General features: G+C 42.2%; 1 long non-coding RNA gene across 1 annotated transcript; it reads right to left on the bottom strand.

Moving 5' to 3' along the window:
• Nucleotides 1–4,530: 4,530 nt before the first annotated feature.
• Nucleotides 4,531–10,071, bottom strand: LOC136993649 (uncharacterized). The gene is made up of 3 exons (XR_010886044.1): nt 9,944–10,071; nt 7,255–7,305; nt 4,531–4,567 (listed from the first exon to the last, which is right to left on the bottom strand). It is a non-coding gene; the product is annotated as an uncharacterized lncRNA (long non-coding RNA).
• Nucleotides 10,072–19,313: the final 9,242 nt, after the last annotated feature.

Raw genomic sequence — 19,313 nt, 5'->3', positions numbered from 1 at the left:
AATGATACATACAGTGCTCTGCTGAAAAGCACGGAGAGCAAGAATTGGTTATCGTCACTCACTGACCTTCCAGCATGCATGGCATGCACTGACCTTGATCTTATTTTTAACCTCTTACATGCCATGCCTTGATGCCAGCCCTGCAGGGTTATGCTAGTTAAAGCTTCAGTGATTATTTCTAAGTGACAGATGGAGCGTCAAAGCAAACAGCATCTGTCCAAAGGGTCCCAGTAGGTGATGTTTCACAGAGTATCTCCTGAACATCTGCAGTGATTAAATGCTTAAGCTGAACAAAATTTAATTTTGCAGGCTGTGTTACATCAGACATAGTTCACTGCGCAGGGGCCCTTGGTCTCCTCAGGGCTCCTAGAAAATAGTGTTGCTTCTTCCTAAGCCCTCTTCACCCTGAACTTCAGAACTGTGGCAGCTTGTTTGATCAACAGGAGGCATTGATGGCTAAGTACCCAACTCAGCATCCACTGAAGCTCTCTCCAGTGCCTGAAAGGAGGCTGCAATCTGAATGTAGAAAGGTTGCACCTCTTCTGAATTCCTTTACAGAAGAGGTAGGTTATTTTACCAGAGTGGAAGCTTTTCCGTTTGGGATCTCTGAGATTCCCAGGCAAGCTGAACACCACCAAAAATCTCTTCACTGATGGGAGAGAGCTCCAAGAAAGTAAGAGGTAGGAAAGGCCAGAAACTTATCAAAGTTGAAGACATATGAATTTTAGGGTTAGCAAGTCTTAAAGAGCCCAGCACAGGGATAAAATACACTCCCTTCCCTCCCACGGAAGGGAGGCAAAGCTCAGTTCTTCACAGGATGAGCTCAGTATCCTGTAACAGCAGATTTTCTGGATTTCCAATTTCTCAAACACTTTGCTGATCCTTCTCTTAAGTCAGTACTAAGGATCCAATAAGGACCATTTAATTTGCTGGCATGTACACATACTTGAGGTGGGATCCACCATTCACTCCTTCCTATCTGTGGCATTCCCAGCAGCATGAATTGATATGCCCTGCAGTTCACTTGACCCCCTTATTTCAAAATACAAGAAATACCTCATTTGGGAGAAAAGTCCTGAAGGTGCTGGCAATTTGAAGAAGAATCTGAGACCAATACAAGTGGCAAGGGTGGCCTTAGTGTCAAGCCAAGCAGTTAGACAGCAGACATGTCTGTAGAGAGAAGATAGCGCTGGTTAAAACAGCTGATGGCTGTCAGACTGATATATCAAGCCTTGCTGCAACACTCATGGACCAGACTCCAGCCACACTTTCCTGGCTACTGAAAATAAACATTGCTATATCCCTTCCAAGGCAGAGAAGGGCAAGGAAACTAAAACCCTTTGTCCTGCATGGCAGGGAAACATTATTACAGAGGGACAATTTTCTCAGCATCCTGAATATCTGGTAACCCTGATCATTCTGAACAGGGAACAGGTCATAAGATAAATGTTCAGCCTTCGGCACTTATTACTCAGAGTGCAAGGTTCTCATATGGAGGTTACCATATAATATTGGATTATGGTAATATATTACATTGCATTGCTGATAGGTTTTTTTCATACGTTTTCACTTTCATTGCTTAACTCTCCATAGTTTATATTATTTTCTTATACCTATCTAATCTATCATTTTTCTAAGGCACCTATCACTTTGGGATCCTTCTTCTTAAGCAGTATTGTATTTCTTCCCCATTGGACATCAGTTACCAGCCAACACTGGTTCTTTCCCTCTAGTTCTGTTGGGGAACCCAAAAAACGATGCACTGTTGATTTCATCCTTTGTCAAAAGCTGAGGATTTTGGTCCAGGAACTGCAGCTATTTGGAAATCCGTTTGTGCTCCCTCTTCTGACTCTATGACTCTTCCTTCTCCTCATACAGAACAAAGTCTCAAGGTCACACCAGAAGAGGATATTTCATTATTTTTTGGTTGATAAAGTTGGGGGTGAGAAGGAAAAGAGCTGAAACAACAGGAATGCTGATCTCATTCGAAATCATGAATTACAATTAATTCTGTGCTGGTGCTTGCTCATTGCTCACTAAACCTGAACTGTTTACACATGTAGTGATGCAAGTTCAGGGTCATAAATGTCAGCAGGGGGTTTAACTAGAAAATGCACAGAAAAGGAACGTATGGTTGGGATCAAGGCTGGCGTATGCCTTCAACTCACATTCAGGCAGAATTGCCCAAGATCATCTTCCACTCTCCTTGCAAAAGTGTAATCACATTTCAAAACATCTAGTAAATATGTTCCTCTAGATGTGAGCTCTGACTTATTGGGACCCACAATGCCATGACTAGCTCAATTTTGGTGTCTCTTTGACTTATCTCTGAAATGCACGAGCTTTTGATTATGGACGTAGTTTGCGCAGGTTTTTACCTTAAAAAATTATAATGATAGACTTTTCCAAGTGACAAATCCTGGCCTCACGCCTATGGGAAACCTAAATCCATCTCGATCAGAGTAAACCCTGCATCAAATACAGCTTTGGACAGCCAGCAAAATTCAGGAAGGAAGGAAAGAAGAAAAGAAAAAGGTTGTGAGAAGGGAGGGAAACTCACATCATGCCTAATATGTGAATGGAGGATGAGAAAAGAAAAGATGAAGAAAAAGCCATGTCAAACGGCTCTGCTTTCCCCTCTATTTCATTTGGAGAGAAGATTAGGTTACTACAGTTCAACAGGACTCAGTTTGCTTATTGCTTTGGGCATTAAGAACTTAATGCGAAAGTAATGAAGTTAAACCTGTGGCATAGATAATGGTCATTAGCAGTCGTCTTTCCCTGTCATAAACCTGACCCTTGTTAACTCCCAGTTTATCTTTCTATGCAGATGATTTGGAGTGGGGCAGAAAGTATTCTCTATTCTGTCCGATCTGGGAAAAATGCAGCTGGTGAGCACGCACTGGCATTTCCCAAACTGAAGCACCTCACCCTCACACTACAGCCAAGGGACTAAAGGGAAACGCCAGGAGGAAACAAAAGAACTACGTCCCTGGAGAGAAAAACACATCTTGTGGTAGGGACGAGAGCCTGAAGAAGCCAGTTGGGACTGAAATCTCCCAAGAAGAGGATGTTAGGGAGAAGGCAAGGATTAAAAAGTTTTAGCAAGGAACAAAGCCTGTTTATGCTTAACCCCTTTCATTTCTGTCCTCCACCTCACAGATAATGGAGCTCATTCCCCACTCATTAATTAAGCTCTTGTAGAGTTGATTGACTGAGGGCAAAATTGCCCCCGCAAGCAGATCCTGACTAGCTGTTACAAGGTTCCTGTGCCACTGCTCTGACAAAGGGAATCCCGTCACTCTGTTCTCCTTAGCAACATCTCACCTGGATTAGAGATATTCAAACAGACAAATATAACTACATGTCCTTTTCTTCAACACTTACGCAAAACTTTCTTTCAACAGGGACCTAAAAGGAGTATAAGCACAGTCAAAAGGAACCCATTTTGCATAACTGCTTGGGGAAATCTCCGTCTCATAATCACCCAGGTCCGAAGAGATGCTTTTGTTCACCTGATTTTAGATGTAGGAAGATGATTACTTACCTTTTGATACTTTCATCAAATAAAAATGGACAGGCTCCTTTTAACTTTTTTTTTTTTCCTGCAAATTACTGGGTGGCATGAAGAAATGTGAGGTGACTGTGCCATTTCAGTCTAAAAATGGAGAAGGAATAGCAACATTCACCTTAAAGATAAATTAATCAATTTTGAGGTTTCATTGCCAAGTGAATCCAAACATAGCAAAAAGACAGTAATAGAGCCCTCAAGCCAATTGCAAAATTGCATTACCTTCAAAAGAAGGATGATCTGCCCCTCAAAGTGAAAATGCCTCATAATAATATCAGTCATCATAAGAGTTACACCTATATTTGAGTAACAGGGAGTGGATTACTCATCACTTGATGAGCCAACAAAAAATGAAGTTCTGGGTTATAGTCCCAGAGAATTATCTGTTTTCCTGTAAATTCACTAGAAGGGAGGAAAACCACAGACTAAAATCTCAGCTTGGGGTTATTTCGTACTTTGTGCTGAAAAGGGGTCTGTATAGGACATTGCTGAATAGACAGATAAAGCAGTCGATTTTTAAGGTGTAGTAGCCAATATAACTCCTTGAATCATCTCCCAATCTCCTGTTCAGCTTCTCATCTACTTTATTTACACAGACATATGTGATTTTGTTGCCAGCTGGTGATTTGGCAATAAAAAGAAATCTGAGCCTAATGTGCCTAGAAGATTTGTTTGGAAAAAAATAAACCCAAGATTAAAAAAAAAACAAGCTAAGTAGTACTTGTTTATAGAAACATTACGGTACCTTTGATCCTTTCTTCTGTTCTGCTTCAATATGCTTGAGTAAAAAGAAAATACGCTGTAAATTTCAGCGAGCAGCATGGGGGCTCCTGTGTTTGTGTTGCAAAGACAGGCTGAAGCCTTTAATCAAGACAAACTCCTGTAGGGCAAATTTCCCAATCCAGCATTAGTGTGGTGGTGTTGCTAGGTGGATCCCCATCCAACCAATCTGCAGTTCTTGCAACTTGTTTGACCCACTTCTTTGACAGGGCAGCCCTGCAAAATCATTTGGTCATGAGAGTAGGTGGCGAGACAAGAAGGTGACATGCAGCTGGCAGCACGAGGAATGAAGACGTAAACAAATAAATACGCTGCAGAATTGCATTGCATTGCATTGCAAAATAATGCAGGACTCTTAACTAAGGCTGAGACAGCGAACTGTCTCAGGGAACTGACAGACATATATAAAGGCAATATCAAAGCACAGATATAAATGTTATGGTAATTACAGCTTCCATATGAAGAACGTTTCACGTACGCTGGACCCTGAATAAAAGCACTTACAGTAAATTCCTTGACCTTGTCTATACGTATACATGTCAGACAAATATGTACATGCTGCTCTTTAAAATCTGATATTTATTATATTTCACATCAAAGCCTAACTGCAGATGGACAGATTCTCATTGAATTTGTGCGTGCAGTAAGCACAGGAGGAAAAAACAGTCATTAGAACTGCCTGTCTCATAAAAGTCCCAGTCAGGTAACGACATCAAAAACACTGGATACTTTTGTCTATGCAATGAGTGTGATAATTACACTTAAAAATCAAATGAACAAACGTCCCTTAAGATCTTTGAGGATGTCTCCTTCAATGTGAAAACCTAGAATTTTCCCTTGGGATTCAGGGTTAATCTCCTTGTAGGAAAAAAAAAGGCCATTCAAATGTTTACCACAAAGTACATAACGTACATACCACTACGCTGTGCTTTGTAACTGAAGTGCATTGGGAAATACAACAAAGTATTCAAAGAACACATTTGAAAAATACAACAGTATTTCCTTAAAAAGCTTGTATTCAAGCAGTGTAATGTACTCCTCTCAGGTCAAAATCTTGTCCCTCTTCTCAGAACAGTTGTGAATACACTCAGTTAATTCGGAGGTATTTGTGAGCAGATAAATATTTACAATTAAAAACTCTTAACAAAAAGAAATCAGAAAGAATCCCAGAATGGCCAAGTGTCATTTGCCACTGCAAGGAGCCAATACTGCAGAGGATTGACAAAAAGTAAATTCATTTTTAAAACAGAAGTTAGAAATCATTACCAGGCCCCTGAGTCATGAAAAATAAGCAGCTCTACACAATAACCAGAGCACCCCGGGGTCATGGAGGAACACTGGGAGAAGTCTGTACTGATGCACAGCTCCCAGTGCAGCCCCCCAACACAGCAGCACAGATACTCTTTGAGTCTTTTCCACAGTTCCCTGTTTCTGCTAGGTGAAGTCTTCAAATGCAGGTTGTGCTTTATGGATAGATGGATCGATTTATTTTCTCTTGGTTAAGGTGACACAGTGCAAAAATAGTTGGTTGCCATCAGTTTAGAGGGAGCAGGAGCCTCCTGGGCCTTCTGCAGCTTTCTAATGACAAGTGGAACCCATGTGCAATTTCCTACAACCATCCAAAGCGAGCGGGAGCCGAAAGATAACTTCCCCACCCATGTGGAGGAGTTTAAAGCCTGCTGAGAACTTCTCTCAGACAAACGTTGAGGTTCACTGTGCTGCAGCGATTTCTGCAGCGTTCTCTATCTTTGAAACATGAGCAAGTTTTTGTTGGCATACAGAAAAGCTGGCAAAATGTCATCCAATGATTCAGCATATCAAGAAGCAAGACAGCATAATGAATCATTGTGCAAAAGGGTTGCGCAACACAGACTGAAACAGTCCATATAAAAGCACTGTTGTATTGGAATGGAAAGGGCTTCTTCATGGAAGATACCCATCTGCCAAAAAAAAACGTTGCATAACTAATGTTTTATGAGCAGAAGATCCAGAGGCAGATAGAGGCACTGATGCTAGGACCTCGCCTACTGTGACACATACATTAACATATGAGAAGATACTTCGGTTTGCCAGGATGATTTGTTTACCGTTGTAACATCTGGTACAGAAGGTTTTGAAAGAGATTCATGAAATGGAAAGAGAAGAAAAGAAGTCCTGCATCTGATTTAAACTGCACTGTGAATTGGAGAAAATCCATTAGAGTCAATGGAGATAACCTGGCACAAACCCATTCTCAGTGCATGGAGAATCCAAGCCAAAGAGTGCTCCACGTACTGTCAACGTACAAAGCCTGACTCCATTTCCATACCGAGCCCATGGGAAAGTCTGCAACAGCTCAGGCTACTTTAGCTATCGCCAAGATACATCACCTTAAACTCCAACATACATCACCTTCATTGTCTTATTGTCCCTATGGCATTGTCCAATGGCCCCTGTCCCCATTAATTCCTCCCCTAGTGCTTTGACAGGGTCAGACACTCGTAGAGATCTTTTCTTGGTCCTTAAACACCTAGAGGATGGCAAGGCTGCACCCCATGAGGCACTAAGGCCGTTGGTCTGTTACCCCCCTCCACTGGCCTGTGGAAAGGCTCTCCAGTTCACTAACTGGTTATGCTGAAGTGGTGTCCCTCAGAAGAGCACCCTTACACCATTCTTCTGAGCCTTTCCTCCCTTCTGGCAAAAACAGGGCATCATTTCCAGGCGAAAGGCTCCAGAATTCTTTTTTTTTTTTTTTTTGAAACTAAAAAAAAAGAAGTACAGCAAATGATAAGATAACTCAATGAGGTCTTTTTGTTGAGATATAAATTGATTATCCTTAGAAAGGAAAACCTCCTACATTGGGGTTTTTCAGCCTGCCTTAGAAGTCTGGCAAACATGACTGAGAAAAGCAAGTTCACACATACCGTAAGGCTGTTCATCTGAGCAACATTTCTATAGGGGGTCCCGCACTGCCTCTGGAAAAAAAATTTAGAGGGTCACACATCACAAAAAATTGAAAGGCACTATTTTTTTATATATATAATTATTATCTGTGAACTGATACTGCACAACAACCAACAAACAGCGTGCTTCTGTCCCGATCTCCAGAACTGGGCTGTCCATGCCAACAGCTGTGCCAGCATCACACGGACTGAGATCACCAGCTCACTTTGCTGAAAAGCCACCAGGCTGTCACCAGATGGTAACAGCAACTGGCCTTGACTGGACTTGCAATGATGACTTAAAAGAAAAAAAGTTCTGCAACCCATTAGTTGCATCCCTCTGCATCCTTCAGGCGGCCAGTCCCCATCCTCTGCTTCTTTTAACGTAGATGATTGTTTTCAATGTCCTAATTTGTATTTTCTCTGCCTTTGTTCCCTCTTTGCTTCAGCTTCCTCCCCGCTGGCTCCCTCCTTCCTTGCCCAAAGAGCTGTTTTGTCACCATTTTTCTTACTTTATTTTCCTTTTATATCTGTTGACCGGCTCAGATGCTCTTAATTCTATTTAATAAAGACGGGACATGCAGGCTGGCAAGGAGGGCACACAAGCTGGCAATAATGCGAATAGGTCAAACTTTCACCCTGCACACCTCAAATTAGGGGAACCCAGAAGCAATGCAGTAGTTAAGAGCCTTAGCCACTTTTATTGGCAAACCCGTCGTTCATAAGTATGCAATTTAGATTTAATAATATGCTTAATGAATGGTAATTAAAAACAAATTGCAATTAAAACACTATTTAATGAGGTTTAACAGTGATGTGATAGATATGTATCTATCACTGAGTTCAACTTCAATAAATATTTTCTTAATAACAAACTGGCATTTAATTAGCATGGGAAAAATGTTGCTGTTAAATCTAAATTAAATTAAAATATACTTAGGGCACTTACCCACTTAATAGTATGTTTTAATGAAAAATATTTAAAAGGCTTTTTCTCTTTTTGTTTTTAAAAAGGGTAGTGGTTACAAGAATTAAATAAAAGCAACTTAACTGATTGTAGAATATGAAGGCATGATCCAGCCCTACATATAAACATTTCATTGATTTAAAAATTTCCTTACCCACAATATCTACACTATGATACATGTAAATGAACAAACAACCTGGTTCAAATTTGAAGTTTAAGATTTGAAAAATGTGACAGTTTACAAAGTCATATTCAAAATTCCCACAGCACCTTTCCCACCAACCTATCTATGTCATTTTATGATCCTATTCTCATAAATATTGAGCACCTGCCAAAAACTTTAAAACAGAAATAAAGCAGTTTCTGTCCTCCTGGAGATATAAAGCTGAGTATTTCATAGATTTCCATTTGTTTAGTGGGGTGGGTGGGAGGAGAAGATGAGTATTTGGAACTTGGTATATGTGAACACAACATTTTGTTTGAAACTGAGGTTTCCAAACACTCTTATTTCTGATAGAAAGTATTTCAGTAGCTTTAGCTGTGATCCTCTCTGTCTCCTGCACTTCCAAGACTCCTTACAGTCGCAGATACTTTAATTGCTCCAGCACTCAATAGATCTTGAACTGAACTCAGGCAAAACATTTTCTAGTGAGAAATGACTTTTAGGACAACACAAAAATTTTCACAGAAAATGTTAATCCTGAAAACATTCAATATTTTTGATGCACTGGTTGGAAGTAAGCAGGGTTCATTTTGACTGAACCTGTGGAAGCACAAAATAAAATTTGGAGAAAATTAAATTTTTCTCCCTTTCTTATAATTCCCCTTCTCCATCTTTGTTCGCTGAGTATTTCAGGATAGACTCTCGGAAAAATGCCAAACCAAAATGTTTTTTTCCCAGATATGACCCAGACTCTTTTTACTTCTGTGTGCACAGTACCTACCACAAGGGTCTGGTTCACAAGAAGTACGCCTACGTGCAAGAGGTCTAAAAATCTACAATATAAAATGAAAACGGTTCCCTAGGACAAAAAAAATGACTTTTCAGTGTTTCACTCTGCAGAAATTTTTTACATAATGACATAGCTGTATAGCAACATACGTCCCATATACCCTGTTCAGATATGTTTTTTATTATTGCTGAGAGTATGTACCATGCCTGCATATTTGCAGACAGAAACAAGCTTGTAAAAAAACGTGACGCAACATCAAATGTAACTTAAACAGAGGAGGAAAATACAGGGGGACAATATTTACCATGAGTTCACTATGGCTTCCTTTTCTGCTTTGCAACTGGAAAAAACTTATGGGACCTAAATAATAAAGATGCAATTTTGGCCCCTAGTTCTGTGCCTCTTGAAGGCTACATCAAGAACAGGAGATGATAATCATAAATCTGGTCCCTCTGGATAGCTTCCAACTTAATCCCACTGGCAGCTGCTTGGCTTGAACCTCTTTCTTTCTCCTTACATATCACAAACGGACTAGAGGGAGGACTACTGGTTTTAAGTTTCAGATAGTTTCTGTTAGGTTTAAAGTGTCTATCTTGAATTAAAGTGATTGGTCCAACAGTGCATAGTATTATTTTAAAGTAAAAGAACTACACATAGAAAACAGGTAACAGACAGGCAGTATGAGAATGAATTCCTGCATACGGCATACAATATTATGCCACACACATACAGAGAGTAGTAGTGTACGTACCCAGCCAATTCACGATTGATCCTGAAAGCTTGGATAGAGTAGCTGCAGAATGTGAAGGATGCTTTCCTGGCATGTTCAAGCTTCAGATATGATGTGGATAACACTTAGCATTAAATAATGCTCCTATGATTCCCATTTTCAAGCATTTCACAATCCGCTGCTGAATGCGACATCCTGGATGAAACAAATGACTTGATTAAGCGCTTATTAACATTGAAACCGAGCTGACTTCATGAATTCTGACAGGTCCTAGTGTACATGTCATACCGCATCGCAGCTGAAAGCAAAGACATTGTCCTTACCCCAGAAAAACGCAACTATTCAGTTAGAGAAATACCCACTCCACAGTGGCACAATGAGAATTTGGTTCCAGTGGGTAGAACAGAATTCCAGAGTCAGTTTTTCCATCCAGTGTCTCCTAGTGCACGGCTGTGGCTGTTGCATATCTCACCATGCTCCTACTGGAAGGAAGGATGGATGGAATGGATGGAATGAAAACTATTTAACTCGCATAACATATCTGCGCATCCTACAAAATTAATAGTTAAACTGTGCTCTTTGAAGAGGAAAAGCCTTCCTCCACTCTCTCTGTTTTAAACCACTCTCTTAGGCCAGAAAGTTCCACCAGGGACCTTGGCAAGACGATTTATGATATGGATTACTGGAAAATAATGTAAATACCCTGGAACTGCACTGGTTTTGATACCAAGATCCCTGCTGCAATATAACCCACCGCTCGGCATATCACCTTGTCCACAGTGTACCCAGTCACCTTTCAGAAGCTCTCCATTTCAGACAGACTGCGGAGCCTGGGGAGTCTCCCTCTGAAAAGTCTCAGGGAAATCCTTGGGGTTTTGGCTATGTCAGTACCCACTGCACTAGCTATAGTGGCCCAGGTACAATTGGATTTGTCTTCTGAATCACTTGGAGGGTTTTGAAAATCTCACTTAAGATACCTGAAAGGAAAAAGGAGATGGGAAACAAAGAACCAGAAGCCTTGAAAAATCTGTACTTGGAGCTGGCTAGGCTGCTTGTCAGCTATTCTCAGCCGGCAGAGCCAATGCTCTGACTACAGGGAGAGCAAAGTAACATTGCTGGTGCCACCAGAGATCTCAACAGTCAGGAACTATCCCTCCTCCCTCAAGTATTTTCCATCAAAAAAGGCACAGAGGTGCTGATTAAAGAAAGAGGGTGCTTTCGCGCTCTTAGCCTGGGGGTAGCAGTGTGGCATGTCTGGTGATGCTCAGCTCAGGCTGAGACAAACAGGAGGTCCATGCCAAGTTCTTTTGCAGTCAGTGGCCTGTTGCCAGAGTGTCATTTTTCACAGAAAGGACACAATACCAAGCAATCTGGCTGAGAATGAATAAAAATGTCATCTGTGTTCACTCCACTTTAAGGGCCTGTGTAGTATTGTTCCCCTGGCCTGCGATACAATTCCAATTGATCTAACAGACGTTACAAGATGCTTCTCAGGAATCTACTGGTTAGTCTTCCAACCTCGACAAGAAACTCCCAAACTATTATATTTTATCAGTGACTAAAAAGCATTCATTTTTTTCATGCACTGGGGATGGCGATATTTTTTGACTACTGCAAATTTGTCCCTTTATCACCCACCAAAAAAGCCCCCCAAATTAGACAAGGTATCGCGGAAAGGAAATACGCTTAGCAGAAATAGCAAGCGATCAGATTTGCACATTGCTGGAGACACGAAAAGAAGGATGATTGAGAAAAGGCTGTAAAGCCAAAAAAACACTGACAAGATTTATCGGCCATCTGCAAAAGAAAGAGGCGCAAACAGAAATAAACACACATGGGGAAGGAAAGAGGAATGAACAGTGGTTTATTATCATGTAGGACCTTTCACTGGCTGAACTCTAAACACTTTACAGATATGGAGACCTGATTTTTAAAACAGAGTATACCTAATTTCCATCCTCAGTAACTATTCCTGAACATGCAGTGAGACAGCCTCATTTTGGGCCCTAACCCAGGAAAAGCACATGAAAGGCACCCAAGGAACATAACTTGCATACACTGCTGGCTTTTATGGGTCTACTCTCAGGCATAACGTTAAGAACATGTTTATGTGCTTTCCTAGACAGGAGTCTCTATGTTTGACTGGCCACTTGTACACCACCTGCATGTGCTGTTTGGACATAAAGCTAGAATATGCAGTTGGCACAAGGGAAAGAGTTTTTTTTTTTGTGGTTAGCCTGAATTCAAGATGCAATACACTTCCTGAAAGTTGTTCAGCCTCTTCATCTAAAGACAGCAACGGATATTGGAGGTATTGAGTAACATGCAGAAAATCCCAGACTAATGGGCTGTTCCAGCTGGTACTGATGGGGAAGGGCGGTGGGGAGCTGAAGAAAGAGTAAAACTCCCTTTGCCATCTCAGCACATTCCTGCCAACAGCCACTGATAGGATCTGATTCTGAACACAACCTTCAAGACTAGATTTTCATGCCTGCAAAAAAGATGAGGAACAGTTTACAAGTCTCCATGAAACATCATAATGAAGAAACTTTAAATATCAGGTAGAGTCAAACACAAACCAACAACAAACAGGGGAGAGCACACACTGCTCACTACTGTCGCGCAGGAGACAGAGGCTTTGGATATTTAAAATTGTGATCTTTTTTCTGATTTCCCATGGAAGGGTTTTGCATTCTCCCTGGTGAGCCAAACCTGCTTTGACAGGTGACTCCTCGAACAATAACAGAATTTTTGTCTTGATAAAAACCAAAAATTTTGAGAGAATCTCATAGAAGACTGCTGTGTTTTGGAAGCTGAAAAATGAGCCAAAGAATAAGAACTAACAGGGCTGGGAGAAGTCATGTCCCCCTTTCTCTCATTCCCCAAGCCAGGATCAGCTCTCCATAAGCCACCCCTGAACATGTTTTGATTATCTCTTTTTAAAAAAAAGCTCCAGTAGAAATTCCCCCCCCCCCCCTTAACCAACAGCTTCGGAAGCTGTTTGAATGGGAGCTGCAGGACTACATTCCCAGCCATAACGTAACATAACTGTATTCAGCACCAGACTGCTCTGTGACCTCAAGGCTCACGTGGCTCCAACCTCGGAGAGGAAGGCCACGCCATCACACGGTCTGGTCTGCCATTTCACATTGCAACAACCACGCTGATGCTGTCCTGCCCAGAGCGAAGGCAAAGAAAGGGCAGGATTGACAACACAACAGCATCACAGAGCTGGGTTCGGCATCTAAGGTGTACTGCACAACCCATACATGTGATACATCACTTAAAAAGGGACTGCAGGAAGAGGTTACCGTAAAGTTTCCATTCCAAAACACTAAAATCTTACATTTGCTTATTAAATTTCAGCTGGGGCCTCAGGCAACTGAACAGAACACTGGTCTAGCTAGTGCATTTTCCTTTGCTTACTACTACTGACATACAGCCATAAGTTACATAAGGAAATTGAAAAACCTGAGACTTTAATCTTGGCTAACCATTCCTTCCACCTCTGGCTTTCAGGATAAAACTGACATCACCGCATTTCAGTTAAAAAAAAAAAAAAAAAAAAATCATGGGAATGTGGAACAAAAGAATAACAACATCCCCTGTTTAAGAGCCCCTGATTCAAAGACCAGTTGAGACAATGGAAGGATTCTCATTGATTTTGGAGGCATTTAATAACACCCCAATGACTCCAGGTGGAAAGTCTGCGCTCTCCCTGCTCGCTGAGGCTTTCGCACTTGCTGCACACGCAGCTGCGTGGCATCACGGCATGTGTTGATGCTGCGGCAGGCTCGAGAAATCCCTCGGCAGCTGGAAGCTCGAGCCATAGCTGCAGGTTAGCCACGCACGCAAGGAGCCTGGTGTTGCGTTAGGCTTCTGCCCTCCATGGTGCATGCTGCAAAACGTGCTCTGGGATTGTGAAACCTGATGCAGTGGTACTCCCTGCTCTTTGGCAATCCCTTTAGACTGTACGGTCTTTAAGACCCACACTTTCTCTCACATGGTGCTTCCAAAATGCTTGGCACAGCAAGAAAGGATGGACTCTCTAAAAAGTTTGATAAAAAACTGAATCCCTGCAAGCTAGACTTTCAGGAGCTCAAGGACTTGCCAAACTAAGTGCTCAAAAACTGTGAGTCAGGTCTCAGGAAAGTCCTGAAATAGGCTTGAAAATCATGAAAAATATCATAATAAATGTGGAGTGCTTCTCATTTGCCTTTTGATTTTAGAGCCTAGAACATAACCGCCAGGTCACATTTCAAGTTCTCACCCACCACCATGAAGACCAGAAATGTGCTTGCTTGCATCTGTGTGAAGAAGAAATGTGCTGGGTTTGGTGTTGTGTGCACGAAAAGTGAGTATGCAAGAAAAAAGCAGGACTCCAAGAGCTCACGCTTTAAGAGAAACCTGACACATTACTCAGAAGATACACAATAAAATTACCAGGTTTGCTAACAGAGCTACCTTCATACACTCCCTCCAAGGCAAAGAGTCTCCACTCCCAGCTGAGGATCTGCTCCCATGAGGTAGCACTACGGAAAACTGGTTGAACAGTGGCAATAAGAGACAAGCAATCTTGTAAAATAAGTAGTAAACAAACAAGCTAACACCCCTCAGATGTTGTTGTGACCCCCCAAAATCCTACTGGAAAACGTATTAGTCATTCTGCAGCATTTACTAGTCCAAAAGCTTATTTCTGTCAGAAATAACACATTGCAAACAAAGGACAGTAGAAGCACAAGCTGCAATAAGCAGTAATATAGCAAAGAGCTAAAGCGCATGCTTAACTCTGACAAACAGGAATGCACACATGCTTAAAGCTAAGCATGGGATTAAATGTTTTGCTGAATTAAGACCATACGAATTCTGTAGTTTATTGTTATCATTACCACTATCATCGTTATTACTGAACAGAGTCCATATTAAAAGCTGTCTAGCACTTTTCAACATAAATTTTTCATCCAAATTACACAGAGTATATTAGCATTTACAGATATCAAATTAATGAATCAAAAGAGCTAAATCAGCAACTATCTAATTTGTTAGTACAAAGCTGACCAGATCTAGCTACTGCTTTGCACCCAGGAATGTTTTTGACAGTTTATGATACTTTGAGAAAATGGTGCTAAACACTAATGACGGTACACAATGCACAAGAAGTAAACAACAGCTAGACTATTTGGATATGCAGAGCGGCAGAACCAGAGGAGAAGCACTCCTTTCTTGTTTGTTTTTTAAACACAATGTTCTTGCTGTAAAGAGATGGCTAGAAGCAGATGTTAGCACTCAAAATTCTCTCTCCTTTTTATTTAAATTACTAATACTGGGTAATATTACCAAAGACAAGTGGATAGTGCTCATTTGGAGAGGTTTATCCTGTACTTTTTTTAAACCCACGGGCATTTCAGATGTTCAGGAACTGTGACTGTAACACATCTGTATTTTTATTTAATTAGCTCTTTCCTAAATGAGATTACAACATGGCATGTGGAGTCTTTCAAACCAAACACCTGTAGTCAGAATTAGAAGCTTTGCAGCTACCCCGGCGGCAGCTCCCAAGGGCCGGGGAGGTGCTGGGGAATTGTTCAGCTCCGACTCAGGGAAAACTCTGGCAACCTCATCAGCAGCGTTATCAAGACCTCTCCAGATCTGAATGGCTTTCCTGTCTGCATATTTTTATATACATGTACATATATTTATTCATTTTATTTTAAGGCTACTTCCAACAGGAAAAAAGTAATAGAACAGTGAGAATTTCCTGTGACAGTATAACCAGAAAAAAAAAAAGATCCACATAAAATAAAATAAACCGAGACAAAGCCTTATGTGAAACTGAAATAAGGCCGAGATGCCCCAGGTGCAAACTGGGTCAACTGTCCTTCTTACAGCTCAGCGCTGGAAACGTGCCCAGCTTTTGTAAAAGGTCCCAAAGCCACAGTAGAAAGCTCAAGATGTTGACTGGCCTTGGGCTACACACTCAGCGGCCGCAGAGGCAGCGACCTTTGCTCCTGACGCAGGGCGGGTTTTTTTGGTTTTCAGAGTTCTTCCTTCTCACAGAGGAAAACGAACTGCTCTGCAGTTGGGGTTTGTAGTCAGACATTTTGGCACCCAATTCTTTTTTTCATAGGCAAAACTGCAAAGACTGCATTTGAAAAAAAAGTTTTAAACCCATTGCTCATACTGGTTTGACACGACCGGCAGCTCCAGGAGACTGTGGGCTGAAGTATAGCTCCAGAGCATGCTGCAAAGCCTCACCAGTACGCATCTGACACTGACCTGCACAGGCCAGGGCTGAGAGAGGCCAGTGTGGACTCCCTGCACCCACAGCTTTCTCCAGTGAACACACCAACAAGAATAAAAACTTGAATCGGATGTGGACCCATGGCATTGCTGTCTCTTCTAGTAAACAGACTCCAGATGCCAGCTCATTTTCTGCAAGTCCCCCAAACTATCCGCCAACAAGCGCTGAGCTCTGAACACCACCAGGACGGACAGGAGACCCAAAAGAGGGATTCCATAATGCTCATCCTACCTCTTGGCATCCTGCTTTTTAAGCATTTTACCTTCATTTTACCGGATGATGGAGCGCTGAAAGGGCCCTGGGCAAGAGACACAGCAGAGGGAGGGGAGTCCATTCCTCTGCCTTTTCCAGAAGCAAGCAAAAACTGTGAACTTTCTCCAGGATCAGTGCGCGTCCAGCGTCACATGAGCAACGACAGAGCAGTGAACAAGAGACTCATGGTGCTATCAATGCTGGCTTTTTCTGTTTATTTTTATTACTTTGTATTAGCACAGGGCCTGTGTATTCCCTTCGCAGGACACAGTCCCACAGGGACAACTGGCAAAACCAGAACAAACAGATGGTTCCTGAACCAGGAAGGTTTCACTGCAAGCGGGAAGCTGCCAGATGATGTTACAGACAAGGGCGGTTCACGGAAACCACCAAAATTAGCATAGTCATCATAGATCCCACGACACCGACAGCTTCACTACTGTGAAGGCTTTATACGTATCTTAGAAAAGGAGTTTTAAAGAGAAACTGGGAAGAGAATTATGAAGCAGCCTGAACAGCACAGGAAAATGCACGTGGGTTTGAAATTTTAAGAAGTGGGCAACAGAGAGCGGCACAGAGGGCTGATCAGAGGTCTCAACCAGCATCATAACCACAAAGGAAAAATACTATATTGGGTGGAGACAGGCCATGAAAGACCTTGAGAATGAAGACAAGTAGATTATATTTGATATGATCAAAAGCAGAGACTTGCAAGAGAGATGCAAAGAGAGGGGTGACAGGCAGGCTAGGCAAATCATCATCTTTTTTGCAGCATGGGGTGAGATTGGATTTGTCAAGGCCAGAATTAACAACGTTGTACTAGTAACTGAGAAGCACAATAATGACAGTCTGAACAAGTGTATAAGCCATGAGAGGGGACAGAAGTGGCAGTATTTTAGAGAGGTTATGCAGAAACAAGTGGCAAGATTTAGACACAGCCTGAAGGCATGAACCAAGAGAGACGTCTGAGTCAAAGATAATGTCTACAGGTCTGAGTGACAGGCAGGATCGTAAGACTGTCCACAGCGCTTAAGAAAGAATAGGCCTTAGGGGAAGTGATTAAGAGCCCTGCTTGAGCCATGTTGAGTATTAGCTGACAGCCGGTCACCTGCAAGGAGACATCAGCGAGACAGGAACACCGCGGGAACGGGAGACGCATCTGGTGGGAGCAGGTAACTGAGGCATCAGCACAGGGACAAATGCTGAATTTGCGTTCGCAGAGAAAATTAGCAAGAGATATGGTATAGAAAAATAAAAGACTGACCACTGAACCTCCAAGGAAAACTAGGAAATGCTGAGGAGCACCTGTTTCTCTGCCTCTGCTTTCTTTAGATACGGCTAAATTGCTCCCTCCTGAGAGGACTCATCTCCTGTGCTCACAAAAATATCTCCAAAAAAGTAGCTGTATTTTCTCCAGCCTTTGCGCTCCCCTTGTCAGTCAAAATTAAGTGACGGAAAACAGGACAACTTTTCCAGCAAACCCAGTTTTATAGCACAACCCCCATCACTCCTCCCTCCGTCTTTTCTTATTATAATGAGAGTTTGTTTGTTTGTTTAAATGGAAAAAACAATCGGACAAGTACATTCCACAAGACACGGCCCCGTCGCTCAACCACAGAAACACTCTTAAAACACGAGGTTTATAGCATGCTATTAGAGAACAACTTCGTATGTCAGAACTCATGTTAAAACGCCGGCAGGGCACAAAGTGCCTGAACCGCTGCCCGTTCTCAGCTGTCATTCCAAACTTCCTCCCTCTTCCCCCCGTTCTTAAATACTGCCTCACCCTCAAAAATAAAAAAAAGCCCCCCACAAAGAAATCAAAGTTCAGCTTTGGCTTTACATAAATTAAGAAACCGAGCGTTGACGTGACCCTTCCCCCCCAGCCAGCCGGCTCCCTTTGCAGCTCGCCGAGGTCTCGCTGATGCACAAGGAGCGATTCCAAGGTCGGTGCAGCGGGCAGAGACGGCACCGTGCAAACCGGACGCGCCGTCGCCCATTCAGCCGGCCTCCCGCTACCCACTCCCGGCGGCACAATGCTCCTGACTCTCGCAACGCTTTGGCAGCCGTCACTGTGTCCAGCTACACTTCAGAGCCACCTCTGTGCTTTCAGAATCGCAGTAAGTGCTCTCTCTAATTACTATGTGTTTTCAGTATGTTTTTAATCATCATCATTAAGGGATTGAATGTAACCCACTGAGATACAGAAGTGTAAACATGAGCAATAATTATTCCAGCCTCTTCACTGGTTACAGGTAACAACCACGCTGTGGATTTAAAGCTGTTGCATGGTTTATGATGGTCTGTTTTAGAATCACGTGATCCTGAGTGTTTCTGGCTTAGGCCAGCTAAAAGTTAAGGTGTGTGTTGGGGGGAATAAGCATTTAAAAAAATTGTTTTAAAGGCTTTAAGTAATTTAAAATCAATGTGCATAACCTGTTAAGAGCCAGCGAAGATGAAGACATCTGCCTTATGCTATCTCGGAGTAAACACGTGTGTTGCAGACCTGTAAGTCAACTTAAAGTGGGAACTTCGGTTTAATTTATGGCAGACAGGCAATCAGCATTCCTCAGTGTAGAGCTGGACATGTTAGTTTTAATCAAGCTAACCTGGGTACTAGAAGCATTCTAAACACAGCAGCCCAACACTCAGCGACGTGCTAATATTTGCCTTGGTTTTCAAGAAACAAGTGGGAGAGGAAGGGAGAGGTTGTTACTAAGGCAGGAGTTTGAAAGGGCCCCCAAGGCCATCAGTCAGTGCCACGCTCACCAAACATCCTGCACAATACAGTGTCCTTTACTATACTCTTAAACCCCGTGTCCCCTAAGAAAAGTGTAT

This window comes from Apteryx mantelli, chromosome 18, assembly GCF_036417845.1.
Source record: "Apteryx mantelli isolate bAptMan1 chromosome 18, bAptMan1.hap1, whole genome shotgun sequence".
Taxonomy (NCBI): Eukaryota; Metazoa; Chordata; class Aves; order Apterygiformes; family Apterygidae; genus Apteryx; species Apteryx mantelli.
This window is presented reverse-complemented; position numbering and strand designations above follow the sequence as displayed.